The 21914-nt window shown below is 39.9% G+C and overlaps 1 protein-coding gene and 1 long non-coding RNA gene across 2 annotated transcripts in view; one reads left to right on the top strand and one right to left on the bottom strand.

The window, feature by feature from the left end:
- Positions 1-21914, top strand: part of VPS13C (vacuolar protein sorting 13 homolog C) — a 382862-nt gene that overhangs the window by 297076 nt on the left and 63872 nt on the right. The window lies entirely within an intron of this gene.
- On the bottom strand, positions 18533-20000 carry LOC116482322 (uncharacterized). The gene is made up of 2 exons (XR_004251839.2): positions 19915-20000; positions 18533-19337 (listed from the first exon to the last, which is right to left on the bottom strand). It is a non-coding gene; the product is annotated as an uncharacterized LOC116482322 (long non-coding RNA).

A 21914-nucleotide genomic window follows, 5' to 3' on the forward strand; every position in this document is an offset into this window, starting at 1 on the left:
CCTGGACTGGGGGAGAATCCTTCTGCACGTTCTCTTTTTGTCCTCTTTTTATGGAGGGTGTAACATGCTCTGAAAACACTGTTTCTCACTTTCAGTCGAAAATCAAGAAAGTGAAGTCCTCATGCAATAAAGTTTGTAGCAACAGGCTAGTTAGAAAGAAGGGACTCAGCTGTGCTTATAACAACCCTTGTAGTGAAATTAGTGAGATCCTATGACGTTATGATCCATAATCTGCCAAATACACACACACACACACACAAAACTGTTCATAGGTGATAACTGGTTGAGAATGCTTAGCTCTTTCCATTTTTTTTTCTGAATGTTAAGCATGTAAGTTTTAAAGATGGACTTCTTTCTCCCTCTCTCTCTTCCTAGTTGTGTTTTGAATAGCAGGTCAAGGTTTGGTGTGTAATCAAAACCTAAGTATCTAAATGAGAGCTTAATATATTAGGAGGGTCTGTGTGGCATATGGGATGTCTTCAAATGGACTTAGGCTGAGTCAACAGGGCAGTGAACATCCGGATGGAAAATGGCAACACTCCAGCCATTTGGCGGGCCTCTTCACCTCACGGAATTGGCTTGTTGAATCCTGTTTGGATTGATGTATCATCCTGTTTCTCTCACAGAGGAGAATAAGTTGATGGTATTTGTTTGGTGGTTTTTATCATTCAGTTTTTTACAACCTGTTATAACTTTGAACCTCACATCAACCCTATGCGATAGGACAGATACAGTTTTCCCGTCTTATAGGTAGAAAAAGGAGATTCAAAGTGGTTTACTTGGTTATGGAACTAGTTAGTATCAGAACTAGAATTATATATTTGACACCCTGACACCTCGTCTAATGAAGTATTTTCATTTCACATCTACCTTGAAAGGTATATTCTCGAAAATTAAAACAAAAGACACATAAGATAGCAAATTTAAGTTCACAAGCTCATTAGCCCCAACAGCAAAGCTCAAATAATCAGGTATGATTTAGCGTGGAGTTTTACGGTTTCTGTCTCTAATGATGAGACTCTAGCACTACCAGATCCTGAAGTGCTGTCTGAGTCATCAAATCAACAGTTGATTCTAAGACCAAGCCACTGGTGATGAACATCTCTTTCTTGAACATGTGTAAGTCATTTATGGTACTTATGTCACTTGTCAAGTAAACAGAACATTCAGTTATTTGGAACACTCATTCAACAGGTATGTTGTTAGTGGGTAGGAGGATAAAACTTGGGAGATGACAGGGACAACAGAACCATCTAATTGAGTCTTTTCATTTCACATATGAGGAAATCAAGGCCCAGAGAAGTGAAGTGACTCAATCAAGGTCTTAAGACTATGTAACAGCAGACCTGGTTTCTTGCCTTTCAGTCTAGTGCCTGTCCACCATGTCATGTCAAAGACATGCACCTACTCACCCATCCTCGGAGTGGAGCGAGGAGGAAAAGAACCTTCCTAGGGCACCTGGGGTCCCTTTCATAGTGACTGCGTGTATAAATAAAATCACATTTTATACCTAGTTTTTCTGCAAAAAATCACACACACAAACACGGTTTGTTTAAAAGCATGGAATTTAGAAAAACAATCTGTTATTAATATATATATATATATATTTTTTTTTTTTTTTGAAATGGAGTTTCGCTTTGTCACCCAGGCTGGAGTGCAATGGTATGATCTCTGCTCACTGCAACCTCTGCCTCCCAAGTTCAAGCGATTCTTCTGCCTCAGCCTCCTGAGTAGTTGGGATTACAGGCTTGTGCCACCACCCCCAGCTAATTTTGTATTTTTAGTAGAAGCGAGGTTTCACCATGTTGGCCAGGCTGGTCTCAAACTCCTGACCTCAGGTGATCAGCCTGCCTCGGCCTCCCAAAGTGCTGGGATTACAGGCATGAGCCACCGTGCCCGGACTAAAAGATTTGAAGTAATAATAGATACAGTGATTTGTTTTCATCCTACTCTTTTATATCGAGGCTTGTTTCATAATTTGTAGATTCACTAGGAAGTTAAGATCACTATACTATTTTCTGTGTTTGAGGCTTAAGATCCTGGAACTACAAATCTCACACACTTATAATAAATGTCTTAGAGCTTGCCATGTTCAAGCACGTTGATTACTTTTTCCCAGTTAATTCTTTCAAGCACCCTATGAATCTGATACTGTTAAGATCCCATTTTACAGATAAGGAGGCTGAGACTTAGAGAAGCTTGAAGTCATACCCTCTGTAAATGGTAGTTTTGAGTTAAGTCAATATGATCTGAACTCCAGAACCTGCAATTTCAAACAGTGCTCTTCTGCCCCCAATCATATTTCAAAATTAGTTTTATGAAGTTCTTATGCTGCTTGATTTCTTTGATAAGCATGAAATGAACTGCAAATTTAAATAAAAGAAATTGCTCAACATATTCTGTTAAGAACTTTTGGAATTGGTTACTAGGTTATCAAGACAGACGCTCTCCTGAGTTGGTACAAGAGGGCTTGACAGGATGCTGACCACCGCAGGCATCTTGTAGAAGGACTCCTGGGGCTGACATTTTTCCAGCAACTTCTGTACCTCTAAAGAAACTTCTAAGCACACAGTCTGAATAAAAATCTGTTTTATAATTTGGACACTTGTTTTAGAAGATAATGAAGATATATACTTAACAAGATAACAAGCAGTGTGGAAATCATCATTATACTAGGTCTTAAAGGCCAATTTATGTTTTTATTTCTTTGTTTCTAAGTTAGAAATAGGGCATTAAATTATATATCTTTTTCTTGCTTTTTCATTTTCTGAGTGTCCTCAGACAAATATTTACCTGTTGATCACTGAAGCTTCAGTGTGAACCACCATGGCCCAGGCAGGCTTCCAATCTCAGATGAGAGTCCTTGGAATAATTATCTTTTGATTTTGAAGATACACCAACTTAATAAGAACCCACAGCAAGCTTAAGCAATCTCAGAATGCCTCCTTTACAACTCCATTTTCCCTTGACTCACCACCAGCTCTTTCAATAAACATGAGCTTATGAGAGAAAGAAAAAGCACATAAAATTTTCTACTTCTCATATTGTTTTCCTTTTTAAGTTGCAAACTCAAGCCTGATTGTACAGCACTCCAACCAAAAGACCCCCTCAGGCAAAAAACACATTATGAAAAGCTGTTTATAAGGTTTAAATTATCCATATTAACATATTTAAGATTCACCAGTGTAGTTTTTAGATGTCAGCTCCAATCCACAGTGAAGCTTCGGTACAGGGTTATAGTCAACCAGAGACTCTTATAGGAAGAAAATGTGGAGTGAAACCACAGGGCTGGAAAATCCCTGGAGGAGTTAATCTATCCCCCTGCCTCTGGCAGGACCAAAAGCAAAACCCATTTAGGTTTAGGTACAGACCTATATTACTATTTTGTTTGCAAAACCTGATTGGTTCATCTCTTTCCATTTTTTTAAGTGAAAGCTGTAGGCAAAGTATGAGAGAAAAAAATTACTTAGTATATATAGACATGAATGTATACAGCCAGTCCTTGATCATTAAGTATTTATTGGAATTCTTCTATATTAAAAGGACAGCACTGAGCTCAGAAAGTTAACCCAGTTTAGGTAAAAACATGGTTTATGCTCACGGTACAATTTGACTAGGGAGATATGACATATACCAGAAACATTTATATCCCAATTCAAGCCAGCACTGGATTGTCTTGACATAAGTATTAGGAACCTAATGTGTACTAGCACAGACAGTTCTAATCACATTCACTCAGACTTCTAGTTCTTTATACTTTCATGTCCTGGGAATTCGTTCATAGGATTTCAAAATTACAAAAACTTGATTTTAAGGAGGTTGGTGACCTCCTTATCTTGAATTCTTGCCCAGAAATGTTATCTGCTCCCTCTATGCCCATCCCACTGCTGGAAACTACTAGCGTCATCAACTGGACTGATGTAAGAAACCCAGTAAAGCAGGACCAAAGTCTCCATGCAAGGCTATGTCTTATGGCATTCTCCTAGGCTATGGGGAGGTTTTTTAGCTAGGGAGAAATGGTTAATGGTCTGCCACTCTTGTCTCTCCTCAAGTAGGGTCAATAGGCTCCTCCTACTTGGGTCACAATGCACAGAATTAAACAGAATTAAACTAGGTAGAAAGGCAAGCTTTCATTCATTTATGAACTCAGTCAATGGGCTGTTATGGGCTAGACTCTGAGGCTACAAAAATGCACGACACTTGGTCCTAGTTTGTGAAGGGCTCACAATAAACAAGTAACAATGTTGTGGCAAAGGGCAGTAATCGAGGCAGGTACTGTGGGAGCCAGGAGGGAGAAGGATTAGATTAGCCATGAGGTCTGTAGATATTTCATAAAGTATGCGACATTTAAACTGAGCTTTGGAGTATAGGGGATTTCATCAGATGGAGAAGGTGCAAGAATTATTCTAGGCGGAAGAAATGCTATGTACAAAGTACTATCCCTGGGACACAGCGTGGTCAGAGAAGGACAAGGTAGAAGAGGACCTGTGGACTGGGCGAGGGGATGGGGTTAGAACAGCAGTGTGATGACCCCATTATAAAGGCCTTTTTATAAAGTTTGGTTTGGGAATTTTGATCCAGAAAGAAGGATGGAGAGAAGGGATGGGAGTCACCTAAAACTCTTAAACAGGAAAGGTCATGTCTGGGTTCATGTTTTAGGAAGATCACCCCAGCCCCCAGTGCATGGAGAGAATACCAAGCTGAGGAAAGCCTGGAACAGGGAGACTGGCTTGGAGGCCATGGCAATAGCCCGGATGAGACAAGGTGGAGAGAGGAGATTGGAGACTGCTGGCGTCATAGGAGATGACAGGATTTGCAGACCAGATCTTGTTGGCAAAGGAGAGAAAAAGCTGGGGAAGGGTTTGTTACGCTTCTCTGGAGATCAATAGAACATGAAAAGAGGATCAAATTAGAAAGGGGTGAGGTGTAAAGCCCAGGAATCTTTGAAATGAGTTTAACTGTAGACATGTTGTATTCGTGGGACGAGTTTTTAGTGATGTTTAGCTCAGGTGAAAACGTTAGATTGTAGAGCTGAGGAGTGACCCCTAGGTGGGACGGGACAGTGAAACTCACCATAATGACCGAATGGATGTTCTAGTTCTGGGAAATGCTCCTGTTGCTGGGGCCGTTTCCCTGTTTGCATCCCCAGAGATAGCTGTGAGATCATTAGTTTCAGCCACACTGTGGTTTACATGTGTCAACATTTCTCCGATTTTTCTACCAAGATGCACTTATACCGTGGGGGAGACTGGGGCAAGCAGAAATATTATTTCAAGTGCCTGTATTGTCTGCAAAATGTATTTAATGTCTGGATTCTGCTACATGTTTGTTTTGATCTAAATAATGTTTTAAATTATTTACCAATTAAATTATGCATAGTAACCACTCCCCACCCAAACCTACGAATAGCCAGGGCTTTGGGCCCCCTTGGTATATGACCGACCATACTCCTTGGTGTGTGAAGCACAGATCTAGTAGAGATCTCACCATTACCGTGACCACCCTTCTATTCAGAAAGAGCCTCCTAGGCCCCATCTGTGTGCGTGTCAGATTGTGCTGGCCCAGAATTCCCTGGTCATTCCCTCAGGCACAGCGTGAGCACATTCTGACTTCATGAAAAGAAAAAGAGATGATCCTTTTTCTTTTCTTAAAAAACAAAGAGAACTAGATTATGAATTTGACCATTTTTAAATTACAAAGATAGAACACAATGGAAAAAACTGAATAATACACAAGTGTGTAAAATATCAGGTAGGTTTTTCCCTTATTCCTCTCCCTCCTCTCCTCCCCAGCTCCCACTTCAGGGCTTCCTATCTGAATCATTGCGTCAGAATATTGCCTCAGAATAAAATCTAGTAACCAGTAGCAGCAAAAGCCTCACCTGGGAGCTTTCTATGAATGCAGCGTCTCAGGCCCCACCCAGACCAACTGAGTCAGAATCTGTGTTTTAGGACTCTCCCCAGGAGATTGATATGCACTATCGAGTTTGAGGGGCAAACTCTTTGTGAAATTAGAAGGAAAAGTTGATTTCCCTTCTCTTCATTGGGAGTATCAGTTTCTTGAGTCCTCAAATGTTGCTGCTTTCTCTGGGCTTGTTGTACTTGCCCTGTCCTGGAGGGGAGGGGCTCATCTGTACCTGGCTGTGGACCATCCTCTCTGCTCTACAACCGATCAATCCCCACCCAGACAAGTGGTCACCAGCCATCCTGGCTGTTTGCAGGTCCCACCATTCATTTAGCACTCTCTGTCCTCAGATTTCCAGGAAAGCAAAACAAAACATCAGGACAGAAGGAACAATCCACAAATTGCGCTTTCTTGGGCACCGCTCCAGCCATTCACACCCGTTTGAATGGATTCCAGCTCTCCTGGTGTGTTGCTCTGAAGCTTCTAGGGAAGGAGGCCCACCAGCTTCTTGTGATAGATCACCTGGATCTCCTGGGTGTCACTAAATGCTCATTCCTGGCATCACTGCTGCCAGGGAGAAGTTGGCTAGGTTGTTGGTGGAGGTATTTTATCGGGGTCTGGTGTGAGGAGACTAAAGCAGAGATGCCTTAGAGATGGTACTCACATTTTCTATAAAATTATGCATGCTGGAGGGCCAGGTGTGGTGGCTCACACCTGTAATCCTAGCACTTTGGGAGGCTAAGGCAAGTCTATCACTTGAGGTCAAGAGTTTGAGTCCAGCCTGGGCAACCCAATCTCCACAAAAATGCAAAAACTAGCTGGGCACACACCTGTAGTCCCAGCACTTTTGGAGGCCAAGGCACATGGATCACTTGAGATCAGGGGTTCAAGACAAGCCTGGGTAACAGGGCTCTTAAAACAAAACAAAACAAACAAACAAACAAAAACAAAAACTAAGATATAGCTGGGCATGGCAGCCCACATCTGTAGTCCCAGCTACTTGAGAGGCTTATGTGGGAGGATTGCTTGAACTCAGGAGGCAGAGGTTGTAGTGAGCCAAGACGGCACCACTGCACTCCAGCCTGGGCAACAGAGTGAGACCCTGTCTGAAAAACAAAAACAAACAAAAACGCACACCAGAAGCTGCCTTGTGATATAGGGAGTCTAGTTTGTATGCTGTTGGCATGGATCCAGGATACCAGGGTCATAAAGATTCAAGTTAGTCCTCAAGGCTTCTGACTCATAGTGGTAGGTTGTACCGGTCACATTGGTTATGGATCTTGGAGTCAGGCACACTAGTCCATCTTTCTCCTTTGTGTAGGGTAATGACCACCACAGAAGCTGAAATATTTTGGATGATCTAAAACAATTATTCATTGTTAAGCCATGATTAGTTCCACCAGGGCTAGTTCCTCTGGAGTTGCAGAAAATTTGACTGAAGGGATCTGGGCGTAGTAAAGCATGTACAAAAATGACTGTCTTAGCTAGCTCAGACTGCTATATAACAACAACCATAGACTGGGTGGGTTAAACAACAGGCATTTATTTCTCACAATTCTGAAGGCTAGAAGTTCAATATCAGAGTGCCAACATGGTTGGGTTCCAAGTGAGGCTTTTTCCTGTCTTGTAGACAGCTATCTTCTTATATCCTCACATGGCAGAGTGAGAGATCATGTCTCTTGTGTCTCTTGTTGTAAGGGCACGAACCCCATTCATGAGACCTATACCCTCATGGCCACATTGCCTCTCAAAGGCCCCACCTCCAGATACCATCTCATTGGGGGTTGGGGCTTCAGCATACACATTTTTGCAGGAGGAGGAAGGAATACAAACATTCAGTCCATAGCAAGTACTAAGAGGATGATGTATTTTAGACCCACTTATTTATTTACTTATTCGACATGTAAACTGAGGAGAGAACAGACCAGTGTTTTAAAGCCCATGCTTTATTGGATATACCTAAAACTCCCTTCCTTCACTGCCAAGATTTTGATACACTCATTAGCTCACCCTTACCTCCACCATTTCTACTTAAAAATCAATATATTGTGTTTATCTCCATCAGTTAAGACAATTTTTTAGACTTTTATTTTCATGCTATCAAAGTAATGCTTGTGTTTTTCATCTTTCAACCATAAAAACATATGATTGAATATGTTTTCTTAAATTACATGTTGTCTCCACATCTCACCAGGGGAGTCTGAGCCACTCCTTTACGGAAATGTGCTCCTGGGAGCAAATCACTATCCTAGGAATTTAGTGCAGGTGAAATTTTAAAAATAATGATCTTGCAAAGATCATGCTGGAGAGCTCAGAAAAACAACAAGGCAGCTTCTTTCAATAGATAAAGAAGACAAGACAAAGGAGAGGTCTAGATAATAGAGTTTGGGTGATAATCGGTTTTTCTTTTACCATTTCTCAAATTTGCTTTCCACCAAATCCCTCCATGGATGAAATATGAATCTGGGAAGGTGCTTGGCTATTTCAAAGTTATAATTTCAGCATGCTTGTGAATATTTGGAATTTCTTTCATAAGGAACCGATTTATTGTTCCCATTGAAAGTGAGTTTTAAAAGCCCTGGGAGATGCCCTTCAGAAAAGAAACTTCTACTGATGTGTAAAAGATTGATGGCCGTTCTTCCTTAACGTAGATTTTGAGGTGTGGAGAGGAAGAGAGCATGAGAGCTTTGTGTATCTGAGAAGAAAAGGTTACAAAAAACACAGAAAGAGCAGGCACAGGACGTGAAAGACAAGTGTGGCTAGTGTCACAGTTATTCTGTAGGAGTTTTAGTGTTTCAAGCTCATCTGACAGCTTATCTCCAAGTGCAGGTGGAGAGGGACAAACATGGTGTTTCCACTCAGTATCCCAATAGCATCTGACACATAGCAGATGCTCAATAAATGTGGAATGGATCAACAAATTCTCAAAAATATTACTTAGTGTTCTTCTCTAACTCTTGCCACCTGTCACAAGTGAAATAATGCTTGGTGGGCAGATGGTTTGTAACATCCCAGAGGCTTAACTTGATGTTCAAAGTTCATCTGAACATCCTAAGAGAATTTTTGCAGAAAAAAAAATGATTTTCACAAGATATCTCTAAGGCACATAGAATAAATGTCAGAAGCCTGATCTTAGCTTTGGTACTACTACTCTTGTGAAATTCTCTAAGTCTCCATTTTTCATCTATCAAAAAGTAGAAATGAATATTTCATCAAGTTGTCATGAGGATTACATGAGACATGTAAGGCACAAAGCATAGGGCCTGGCACTTTGTAGGTGTTAAAAATACCGTTATCTCAAGTCATTCATGCTATGAAAATAATGCTTGTGTTTTTCATTTTTCAACCGTAGAAACATATTATTGAATATGTTTTCTTAAACTACATGTTGTCTCCACATCCCACCAGGGGAGTTTGAGCCACTCCTTAATGGAAATGTGCTCCTGGGAGAGAATCAGTATCCTAGGAATTTAATGCAGGTGAAATTTAGTGCAGGTAAAATTGAGTGGGGATCGGAGTTCCCTGCCGCTTTATATTCCTTTGGAGTAATGGCTTTTAGGCCTGTGGATTTGTTTATGAGTGATATATTTCAGAAACATACAGTGGTCCTTTATGGGGACATTGCTTACTTCTCCAGGTAGGGTGAGAATGTTGGCTTTTGAATCTACTTAGGAGTGTGACTCAAACCAAGGGTGTAACTCAGAAGTACTGGAATCTCCTTACCCTGCAAAGAGCCTGAGATTTAAGGCAAATATTATAATAGTGTTTGCAGAAGCAGTAGGCTGTCTTAGGGCTTGGCCTGGTGATCTTCAAGCTAAACACAAGTATATCTCATTTTATCATGCTTTGCTTTATTGCACTTTGCAGATACTGTTTTTTAGACATTGAAGCTTTCTGGCAACCCTGCACTGAGCAAGTCTATCGGTGCCATTTTTCCAACGGCATGTGCTCACTTTGTGTCTCTATGTCACATTTTGGTAATTCTTGCAATATTTCAGATTTTTAAATTATTATATCTATTATGGTGATCTGGGATTAGTGATCTTTGACATTACTATTGTAATTGTTTTGTGGCACCATAAACCATGCTCATATAGGTTGGCAAACTTAATAAATATTGTTGGTATTCTGAGTGCTCCAGCAGTCTACCATTCCCTCATCTCTCTCCCTCTCCTCAGGCCTCACTATTGCCTGAGACACAACAATATTGAAATTAGGCCAATTAATAACCCTACAATGATCTCTTCTTAGTGTTCAAATGAAAGGAAGAGTTGTGTGTCTCTCACTTTAAATTAAAAGCTAGAAATGAGTAACCTTAGTGAGGAAGCGTATCGAAAGCTGAGATAGGCCAAAAGCTAGGCCTCTTGCACAAAATAGTTAGCAAAGTTGTGCATGCAAAGAAAAATTTCTTGAAGGAAAAGAGCCACTTCAATGAACATACTAATGCTAACAAAGTGAAGCAGCCTTATTGCTTATATGAAGAAAGTTTTGGTGGTTTGGATAGAAGATCAAACCAGCCCCAACATTTCCTTAAGCCAAAGCCTAATCCAGAGCACAGCCCAGTTCTTTTTAATTCCAAGAAGGCTGGGAGAGGTGAGGAAGCAGAAGAAATGTTTGAAGCTGGCATAGGTTGGTCCATGAGGTTTAAGGAAATAAATTGTCTCCATAACAGCAAAGTGCAAGGTAGAGCAGCAAGTGCTGATTGAGAAGCTGTAGCAAGTTATCCAGAAGATCTAGCTAAGATAATTGAGGAAGGTGGCTACACTGAACAACAGATTTTCAATATAGGCAAAACAGCCTTTTTTGAAAGAAGATGCCATCTAGGACTTTCGTAGCTAGAGAGAAGAAGTCAATGCCTAGCTTCAAATCTTCAAGGGGCAGGCTGACTCTCTTGTTAGGGGCTAATGCAGCTGGTGACTTTAAGTTGAAGCCAATGCTCATTGGCCATTCGGAAAATCCTAGGGCTCTTAAGAATTATGTTACACCTACTCTGCTTGTGTTCTATAAATGAAACAACAAATCCTGGATGACAGCACATCTGCTTCTAACATTAGTTGCTGAATATTTTAAGCCCACTGTTGAGACCTACCACTTAGAAGAAAATATTCCTTTAGAAATATTACTGCTTATTGACAATGCACTGAAACCCTAGAGCTCTGATGGAGATGCACAAGGATATTCATGTTTTTTCATGCCTGCTAATGCCACATACATTTTGTAGCCCATGCATCATTGAAGGATTTTGACTTTCAAGTCTTATTACTTAAGAAATACTTTTCATAAGGCTACAGCTGCCATAGATAGTAATTCCTCTGATGGATCTGCACAAAGTAAATTGAGAAACTTCTGGAAAGGATTCGCCATTCTAGATGCCATTAAGAACATTTGTTATTCATGGGAGGAGGTCAAATAACAATATTAGCAGAAGTTTGAAAGAAGCTGACTCCAATTTTCATGGATGACTTTGAGGGGTTCAAGACTTCAGTGGAGAAAGTAACTTCAGATGTGGTAGAAATAGCAAGAGAACTAGAATTAGAAATGGAGCTTGAAGATGTGGCTGAATTTCTGCAACTATATGATAAAATTTGAATAGATGGGGAATTGTTTCCTATGGATAAGGAAAAAAGTAGAATCTATTTCTGGTGAAGATGGAGTGAACATTGTTGGAGTGACAACAAAGGATTTAGAATGTTACATAAACATAGTTGCTTGAGCAATGGCAAGGTTTAAGAGGATGGACTTCAATTTTGAAAGAAGTTCTACTGTGGGTAAAATGCTATCAAACAGCATCATATGCTAGTTGTAAAAAAAAAACTTAATTGTTTTATTTTTTAAAAATGCCAGAGCCACCCCAGCCTTCAGAAACCGCCACCTGGATCAGCCAGCAGCCATCAACATCTAGGCAAGATCTTCCTCCAGCAAAAAGATTATGAGGCTTAGATGATTGTTAGCATTTTTTATTTTTAAATTATTTTATTTTATTTTATTTTATTTATTTCTAAGACAGGAGCTTACTTTGCCACCCTGGAATGCAGTGGCACTGCATCCTCAACCTCCCAGGCTCAACGGATCCTCCTACCTTTGCCTCCCAAGCAGGTGAGACTACAGATGCGCCCCATCACACCTGGCTAATTTTTTTTTTTTTTTTTTTTTTTTTTTTGTAGATGGGGTTTTGCTATCTTTCTCAGGCTGGTCTTGAACTCCTGGGCTCAAGTGATTCGCCCACTTTGGCCTCTCAAGATGCTGGAGTTACAAGCATGAGCCACTGTGCCCAGCCAATCATTAACATTTTTTAGCAATAAAATATTATAAAATTAGTGTATGTGCAATTTTTTTTAGACATAAGGCTATTTCATGTTTAATAGAATGCTTTATTTTAGTGTAAATATGACTTTTATATGCACTGGGAAATAAAAACATTCACGTGACTTGCTTTATTGTAACATTTACTTTATCACAGCAGCCTGGAACTGAATCCACAGTATCTCCAAGGTATGCCTGTATTCAAGTATCCAGAGCCTGGAACATGAGCTTATTAGCAGCAAGTGGCTGTGATCTTTTCTTTGTGACTGCACAGCTTCTAGTCCAGGCCTCCTGGGAGCTGATAGATATTTGCTGAGTGAATAAATGAATGCCCAAATGAAGGCTAACCAGGGACATGAGCTAGAATGGTGAAGACTTCAGACAGGAAACCAGCCCAGAGAAAGGGAGGCAGGTGATGGATGGGGACGATGCCAGAATGCCAAATAGAAGTAGTGCAAAAAGTCACACACCAGAGCAAAGGCCACACCCAGACCAATTCTGACATAGGTTTTTTGTTGGTGGTGGTGGTGGTGCCCCCAAATTCTACATTCTACAGGGAAGCTATAGATTTTCTTGGTGGCCCTTCAAACAGGCAGCTTGGTCCTGGCCTTAGAGCATCCCAGGAAACTATAGAGAGGTGGCTTGACCAGAGGCCAAGTGTGGGTCGCCTTTGGTGCTAGGGTCTCTGACTCTGACTTGCATGACTGCATTGCATACTTCCTGTTTGGAGCAGAGACAGAAATCATGAGGTCATTTGTGTGTGAGGCACCTTTGGGCTCTTTTTTGCACAGTAGGCCAGAACTATTGCAAAATGCTTTTGATCATGTCATTAGTAGCAGTTCTTTTTTTTTTTTATCTCTCTTTTCCCTTCTTAATTGAGACCCGCCATTTGACACTGGAAGATTACACTCAATGGGCATCACGGGCCCACAAAATAGGTACATTTAGACTCAAGCAACATTTGTTTATCCTTAAAAATCTTTTATTATAGAAACTATGAACCATCACATTCTCATTTAATATCTTCAACAATTATCAGCTCTTACAAACTGCCTCCCCATGAAGATAATTCAGACAAAATATAATTTCATAATCTAGAGGCCAAAAATTATTATCATCATCACTACTACCATCACCACTACCACCATCACCATTATCCTCAAAGCTTCTTTGAGAGTCTGATAAGAATTATAGACTTCATCATCAGAAAAATGCATCTACCTGCCTGTACCCCCAATCCTTTGTACCATTGAAGATTTTCAAAATTCTTGAGGTTTTTGATAAGGACTCGTGTTAAGAAACCTTGCTTTGGACTGAAGTTATCAGTTCTGGTCCTAATTCTTGGACCTCCATCAGTCAAGAAGACTTGATTAAAGCGAGGACAATGTGATGTTCCTCAGTGGAGTGGAGAAGTGCAGGACCTCCAATCCTGATTCATTACTTTAGTGTGTTTCTGAGGAGTTACTTGCATTACTACGAAGCACAGATTATTATTTTCATTGAAGGTGGAAGTATCTCAAAGCCTTTAAAAGTAATACTTATGAATATGTAATAAAAAGTTAGTCTGGGTTTATTGAAGTAGCAGATACTTTCAATGAATATTAATGAAGAAATATGAGACTAAAAAAGATACTAGGTTATAATACTAATGCACTGAAATTGAGAAAGATAAATTTTAACAAAATGATTAAAGTAATTGATGCTAAAATAATTTTTATATGTTCCAAATTTTTTAAGGGACAAGAAATTACTTTGGAATTAAGCCAGCAAATGATATGTTTAAATGCCAGCCTGGCTACAGTTGTGTCATTACTAACTTTCACTAAGTATTGAAAAATCTATATGGGGTGTATTTCGATTTCCTAATTTTGCTCATTTTAAAAAAGAAAAGTTAAAAAGGGGAATCCATCACCAGCCTGGTATTCAAGCTCACAATCAAGATGACCAGCATAACATTTAAGATACAAGCTGCTGAAAATAATTGATCATCTTATGTGCAGACAGTTTATTAACATATGGCAAAGATTATAGGCGTAAATATGAGAATCAGCATAAAATCCTCTTGCTTAAAAGCACTAAACATTATCATTAAAAAAATAGTAGGCATTATTAGGTAACCAAGCAGATATCTTTTTCTCAGGGCTTGGGAATGATTTCCTTCCATTTCTGCCGTTTACCTTCTCTTCTGCTAAACCCATCTTCAATTCCCTTTGCAGTGGTAGTCAGGCTTCCCCATTACCTAAGAGTTCTTCTTGACCATTTAGAAAGATAGTGATGGCAATCACTTAATTAACTGCATCATTATCTCTTAAGTGGCTTCACCAGGGAGATCTGAGCTCACCTTTGGGATCTTTACCTATTTTTTTTAATCACTCTATCATCTTCAGCCTAGTATATTTTATAGCATTAAGAGTAAGCATGCTAACTTCTGACTTGGTCTCCCTCTCTGTCTCTTTCATTCCACACACACGCGCGCGCACACACACACACACACACACACTCTTTTCCCCTCTGTGTGAGCTCAGACTTGCATTACAGAAATAATGTATATCCAGAATTTCTAGATACTTAGCAGGAAAATTTTGAGTGTGTCTTTAGTCGGCCATCTTTCTAGAACTACAAGCTTGTCTTAGTTTGCCTCTATCTTTGCTTGGCCTTGTGTAGTGTTGGCTTCATCCTCAGATTCCACAATACAGTTTCTAGAAAGATCTAGGCTTCTCCCTTATGGTATCAAGATGACACCAACAGTTCAAGGTGTTCACATCAACAAATTTAGAGGAAAAGTGATGGTCTCTTCTGGTAGTTTTACTGAAAAAGAGAATGATTTCACTTCCCTGGAAACTCCCTGGTCTCACTGGCTGACATTGGGCTGTATGCCCCTGAGCCAGTCACTGTGGCTGCAGATGGCATATGCTGAGTGGCTGAAGCCCTCAGGGAGCTCGCCCCCACACTCTTCAAGCCACATGGGTGATAATGGGACAAAAAATACCAGTATTCTGTTCAGAAAGAGGGTGAATATGTGCTGGACCGCCAGTAACAGATGCCCATTTTACTTTCCTTTTTTTGTGAGGCTGAGTTTCACTCTGTCACCCAGGCTGGAGTGCAGTGGCCTGATCTTGGCTCACTGCAACCTCCACCTTCCATGCTCAAGTGATCCTCCCACTTCAGCCTCCCAAGTAGCTGGGACTACAGGTGCATGCCACCACGCCTGGCAAATTTTTTTGTATTTTTTTATGGAGACAGGGTTTCATCATGTTGCCCAGGCTGGTCTCGCACTCCTGAGCTCAAGCAATCCACCTGCCTCAGTCTCTGAAAGTGCTGGGATTACAGGTGTGAGCCACCATGCCCAGCTCATTTTATCTTCCTTTTCACTTTTACCTGGCCACATGTTTACTGAGATGTGTCCAGGTGCTTGTTATGCCAAAATGTGGGGGTTTGCAATGGTTGAGTCATCAAATGGGGATCAGGAAAAAGATATGCAATATCTTCATCTGCAGGCAGAGAAGTTGTGTTATACTGTTATTTAGTTAAGTCTGTTATTAGGACTTAAGAGCCCTACAAGTCTAAAAGTCAAGATAGAAAGCAGAGAGTTTGTAATACTGTGGTTGATGGTACTAATGCTATCATAAATAATCATAATAACACAGCTGTATAGAAACTTACCATTTATAGAACACTTTTACACTCATTTACATTTAATGTTATATGTAAGGCAGGTGTGAATTTCATTCCTAGTAGCAGAATCCCCACAAACATACCAAATAACCCAGTAACTTGTAGAAGTAACAGCTTGTGCTAAAATTAAAATGTTATTTTGGCATGTAAGTAAATATATGCTTCAAATTATAACACATTAGCTACTCAAAGGTTTATGTAAAAAAGATATTTATGATAACAAAAATTGAAAACTACATGAATATTGAACACTAATAGAATGTCTCAATAAATCATGATATCAACTCTATTGCATTATTAGTAGGTGATTTTAAAATCATGCCCGTAAAGAATGTCTAATGACGGGAAAAGTTCATTATATAAGTGATAAGAGCAATTTTAAAATCTGAATGAGCATATATATATTCAGTGTGTTTCCAAAAACAAACACATACGAATGCAAAGCGTGCACAAGCCTAGGTTAATTCTGGGAATATTTGGGAATTGTTGTAGCTGGGTCCAGCCAATCAGGATGGACTCCTCTGTTTTCCATTGGTGTGGCCATGCCGGTATTTACTGACTCATTATCTATCCTCAAAAAACCAACAGTGAAAAGATGATGAGATTGATTTTTCTTTTCTTATTTTTGTCTTTAAAAAATGTTTGTGCCTTTCTCTGTTTTCTAAATTCTGTACACTGAGAATGTGTTGTTTATAGAAGAATTAATAGAAAAGAATATGATGCCTTAATATTCCTTTTAGTGAAAGTAATTTATAATTTCTTAGAATTATACAATGTTTTTTGCATTCCTTTCTGTTTCTGTAGCCCTTTCTCACACTTCACTGAATTTGTCTGGACTAAAAGTTCATGCAATTTGCAGAGAATACCGGGAATGGGTCAAAAGATGTGCTTTCTGAACTGCCCAATGAAGCCAAACTAAATCAACACCATAAAAAAGAAAAGTCTACCATCTCTTAGTGCTTATTGGTGTGAGACCACAATGTAACCAGTTATATTTTTAGTGGAGGAGTCATACAGGCCAGTCTACCTATTGACTATAAAAATCTCTTCTCTGTCAACAGAGGAAAATAATTACAGTATTCATTTAACTTTTACTATGCACTGGGCTCTGTTCTAAGCCCTTCTCTGCGATTATTTCCTTTCATCCTCACAACCACCCCACCAAGTAGTTGCCATTATTGCCTTCATTTTATAGATGAGGCTTAGAAAGTTCAAGTAATTTGTGCAAGGTCACACAGCTAGCCATGGTGGAGGTGAATTTGATCTGAGAGTCTGACTCCACAGCTTGTGCTCTTAATCAGTTCATTATCCTGCCACCATTATTTCATTTGTGTGTGTAAGAGCCAGCATCATTCTGGAAATAAGAGTGCAGACACATTACACTTATACACACACACAGACATGCAAAAGAACATACTGTAGTAGATGCTTAATAAATGATAGATAAGGATACTTACTGTTATTAAACCTGTTGGCATTTTAAAATCCTTCTAGTAGACAATGTAGCATAGGACATAGAGCCTCTTGTCTTCAGGGTCTTCTTGTTTTCTACACTATGCGGTGGTATCTATGATCTTTAAGCCTCAGTTTTCTTTCCCATTGAATGGAGATAGGAAAGATAACTTTCAGTGCAGTGTGAATTGAACAGTTAAAACATATAAAGCCCCTAGACTAAAGCCTGGTAGAAAGTAAGGGCTCAATAAATATTAGTTGTTTCTAAGTGAAATAACTTAGAGATGGAAATATCTGCTCCGAGGAAGCTACAAAAAGAGGTTTATACCTGTTCATCAGTAAGGCTTCCATGACGTAGAAAGGGAAGGCACAGAATCGCAGATCATAAAGGTCAGCATGGAGCAGTTAGTCATTATCTTCATTTCTGTGTGCCTGATGTTTATTTGCACTATATATTCCCGATTTTTCCCCCTTGAATAGCCTCCTCCTAAAAGACCCTGCTTTGCTCTGTAGTTTGGTTAAGACAGTCCCTTATCGATTTTACATATACTGCTCTTATGTTGTTTTAAGGTTAGAGTGAATTTCAGCTGGCAAGGGTATTCATGATTGATTGTAAGTTCTATCCATTCATAATATGGCTGAAGTGAAGAGAAATGTGACCAGTAGTTTAAAGTTAACATGGTACGAGGCTAATGGGGCACTAATTGAGCAGTGAACGCCTAATTAGGAATCACGGAGGGGTTGAGCTGGCATGTGGGGAGTGAAGGTTCCCAGTGAATGCTGAGTTGTGGATTTTGGAAAAAGGACTAACTAAGCTTAGACGTGTCTACACTCTTCTTGCAGCCCAATGGGCCTTGTCATTCCAAATTTTCTGGGCAAGTGGCAGCTTCTGGGAAAGAAATTCTCATTTGTGGGGTTGAAAAGGTGGTAAGAGAAAGTGCTCCCTCTCCTCCTCCACCCCCCACCGAGGATGAAGAGGACAAGCAATTGATTTCTGAGGCAGGCGATCTCTAAATGATTGTGTACTCCCTGATAATTTGGGGAGCTGCTAACATTTATGGAAATGGGAATATATTTAAAATTCAAACATATAATTTCTAGCTATTTCCAACCTCCCATATGTGTATCGCAAAAAGTGAATTTTGAGAGCAGTAGTGGGAAAATACTGCCTGGAGATAAAGAAAAGTTACCGCAAGAGTCTGGTTTCTATATTAATTTATTTCACAATAACAGCAAATTCCTTTCCCTCGGGGAGTATTTGACAGAGTAATTGCACTAGGGAACAGTCACTGTTTCATTTCGTTTTCTTTCTCTCTTTTAAACTTTCTTTGTGAAGCAGAGTGTCATAAATCTTCCTGAAAGAGCAGCTTAAACAAGATATGTGGGCTGTGAGATACAGGTTTTATTTGTGTGTGTGTACACATATATGATGAATATATACACATTCATTCATTCATTGTTGGATTTCAGAATGACATTTTCAACGATTAAAAGTGAAAGTTAAAATTTTTGAGATTAGAGACACTATGAAATGCATCTTTCCAGATTTAGAGAGGGTAAAGAACACACGCCATCTGCATATTACTGATCAGGAGCAAAAACCGTAGACCTAGGCTTGACTTGCATCGCTTCTGACCTAAGTAGTAATGATTTTCTTATAAAGATTTCTAAACATTTCAATTGTATCTATAATACAAATTTTAGTCAACAAACTCCTATACCTGTGATGGTTTTAATGGTCAATATCCAGTTATTAATTTAAAAAATGCTTAAAGGTAGACAGATCTGAGAGGCATGTCTTTCTGAACTCTAGCCTTTGATTGAGAACTGCACTCCAGTATCCTGCAAAACACAGCAGCCTCCTGGTTCCAGACTCCTTCTCACCATCCCCAGGGTCTTAGTACTGTCACAGGCTCTTGTTAACGTCTGGAAAACCTCTAATAAACTCAGCTGTACCAAGGTTTAGGGACTGAAGCTGCTGTTCCTCCCAGGAGCATTTGTAGCTGCAAAGACAACGCAAGTCAGAGGGATGGATTCCACTATTAGAAACATGGAGTTTCATGTGTGAGGAGGATGTATTTCAGGATGGGAAGTTTTCTGGCATACTTCAGTTATTATCATGAACAAAGCATGCATGTAATGCTCACATGCTGCATTCTGCAAGGAAAATGAATGCTTACAAAAATAAAAGCATTACAAAAATTTTAAAAAGTAAGAGAGGTAATCAAAGGCACCAGAAAAATAAGAAGAGAAAAATAAATTGATTGTAAAGGGAAGAATAATCGTTCAAACAGATACTAAATTATGATATTATTACCATTATTTTCATTACTACAAAGACAATATAGCACCAAGAAAGTTAGGAAACTGACAAAAATAGTTTTCATACTCCTTTTCCCAGTAGGAAAATTACTCTTTTTAAAAAAATTATGTTCCAACAATCTCATTCTCTAGATTAAGAGACCGTTATTTAAAAAACTAACTCACGTTCTGATGATTACACAGGTCAAACAGAACTCATCAAGACTGACAAACAGGACCTACTTTTAAGGAAGGGTTATAAATTATTTTGCAAAGTACCTTGCTGATTTCAAGTGCCATCAACTCATGCCAGCCTGTGTCCAATAAAGACTCCGTGATCAAAACATTGCATTGGATTGCACTCTCTTTGGCTTACAACAGGAATGAGAATCCTTTACGGGCATCTCCACAGCCCTAGAACAAATTATGAATGGAAAACCGGGACAGATGCCAGCATTCCTAACTCAAAGCCCAGCTTATCCCCTCCTGCACTTTGCTACTTTTATTGATTGAATTGTTAAGTCTAGAATGGATGCTGTTCATAGTTTTCTCTGCACGATTTGTCCTTTTAGATAAGGGTGGTGCTTCTTTTCATGTGAAAATAAGTTTAGGTTGGGAACAAAAAGAAACAACTCTGTGGGGAAGTTAATATTATGGTCTTTGACAGCAGATGAGGAAACCAAGGCTCAGAAGGTTGAGTGGGGAGACTGAGTCAGGCCCTGACTTAGGCCTTCACCCTTCCAAAACCCACGCTCTCAAACACTATGTCAAAGCAGAAAATCTGTAGGAGGCATGGTATTGCTCCTCAATTCTATGTCTTGCCAGACAATGCTAGTTGAGATACTCTTTTCTCTTGAGTCCAAACGGCCTCAGACTCTTTTCAGCACAGCACAGTTACTACCAACCAATGCAAACTGACTGTTGTGTGAAACCTATTGGCCACCACAACTGCAAACCTCCCCTGAATTAGCTTATATGGTGGGTAGAGCCCTGAACATCTGCCTGGATCACTTATGTGAGTTTGTGAGCAAATGCCTTAAGCTTTCAAAGCACCATTCTCCATATTATAAAGGGGAAAAATCCTATCCCCTTTCCAAGGCTAGGGTAAGGGACACATCAAATAAGAAAATACATGTAAGAGCACCTGGTAAACTGTTCAAATTGAAGGATAATAATAAAAATAATTAGTTTTACAGATGAGAAAAATTGGTTTTGCTTACACAATTCACTCCTTTAGATATTTACTACTTTTAACCATTTTAAAAATAAGATTTAATATGCTCTCATATTAATGAACTCATTTAAAGTCTAGACACACAGAAGCAGGGATAGTTGCTAGAATTGTGGCATGAAGTTCCGCTAATGATTTTGTTTTCAGTTGCTCCCTTTCTACATAATAATGTTGTTACCTTTCCTGGACACATGAGGGTTTCTTTAATTACTATGAAGTAGGTCCCTTTTTGTTTCTTGGGTAGTATAGCTTCATCCCTCTTTCCATGCTCATAGCATGGGGAAATTGAGGAGCAGGACTATTTACAAAAGCATGAGTAAGGTGAAAGACCACCACCAAAGGAAGTGCCCTACCCTAGGGCTAAAATCAGTGGGGGAACTGTTACCTCCTGGGCTTGCAGAGGGACAGGAGAGGGGTGGTCACTACAACCTGGAGAGGATGGCCATTCAGAACTCTGGCCTTTGGCAGAGGAATAACTGCAGCTGGTGCCACCCTTTGACCCAGTAGAAAGGGAATCAGAGCTTAGAAGGCACAGGAGGTGTTGGTGGGATCCTTGTGCTCTGTCTCTTGGGCACAGAGAGGTGGGCTAGGGAGAGACTAGGGTACACAGAGGACACCCGGAGCAGTAGGTATTCAGAGCAGCAAGCAGACTGGTGCTTAGAGGAATTAGATTTATTAGGGGCTATGGCAAGATGTAAAGAATAGAGGAGAAAGAAGACCCTGTGACCCCAATGTCTTGGCCACCCAGTCGGGAAGCATGTGGCCTTATATTGTGGAGAGATGCCAGACTGAGTCACTCTTCTGGAGGCAACGTGGAGACCCAACATGAAGATCTGAAACCAAACATACATTCTCCTAGGCTCTCCAAGCTCCATCTCTGAAGAGAGTGGGATTGCCAGAAAGGTAATATCTGCACTAAACTTCCTTAGTTCCTGATGGAAATGTCCTCCCAGGGCAGTGACAGAATCCTCTGTCCTCAATGTTTTACCAAGGATTGAGCTTTTTTGAAAAGTCACTCAAAGAATATTTCTTTGCTTAAGTTTCTTCT

This window comes from Hylobates moloch, unplaced genomic scaffold (assembly GCF_009828535.3).
Source record: "Hylobates moloch isolate HMO894 unplaced genomic scaffold, HMol_V3 SCAFFOLD_14, whole genome shotgun sequence".
Taxonomy (NCBI): domain Eukaryota; kingdom Metazoa; phylum Chordata; class Mammalia; order Primates; family Hylobatidae; genus Hylobates; species Hylobates moloch.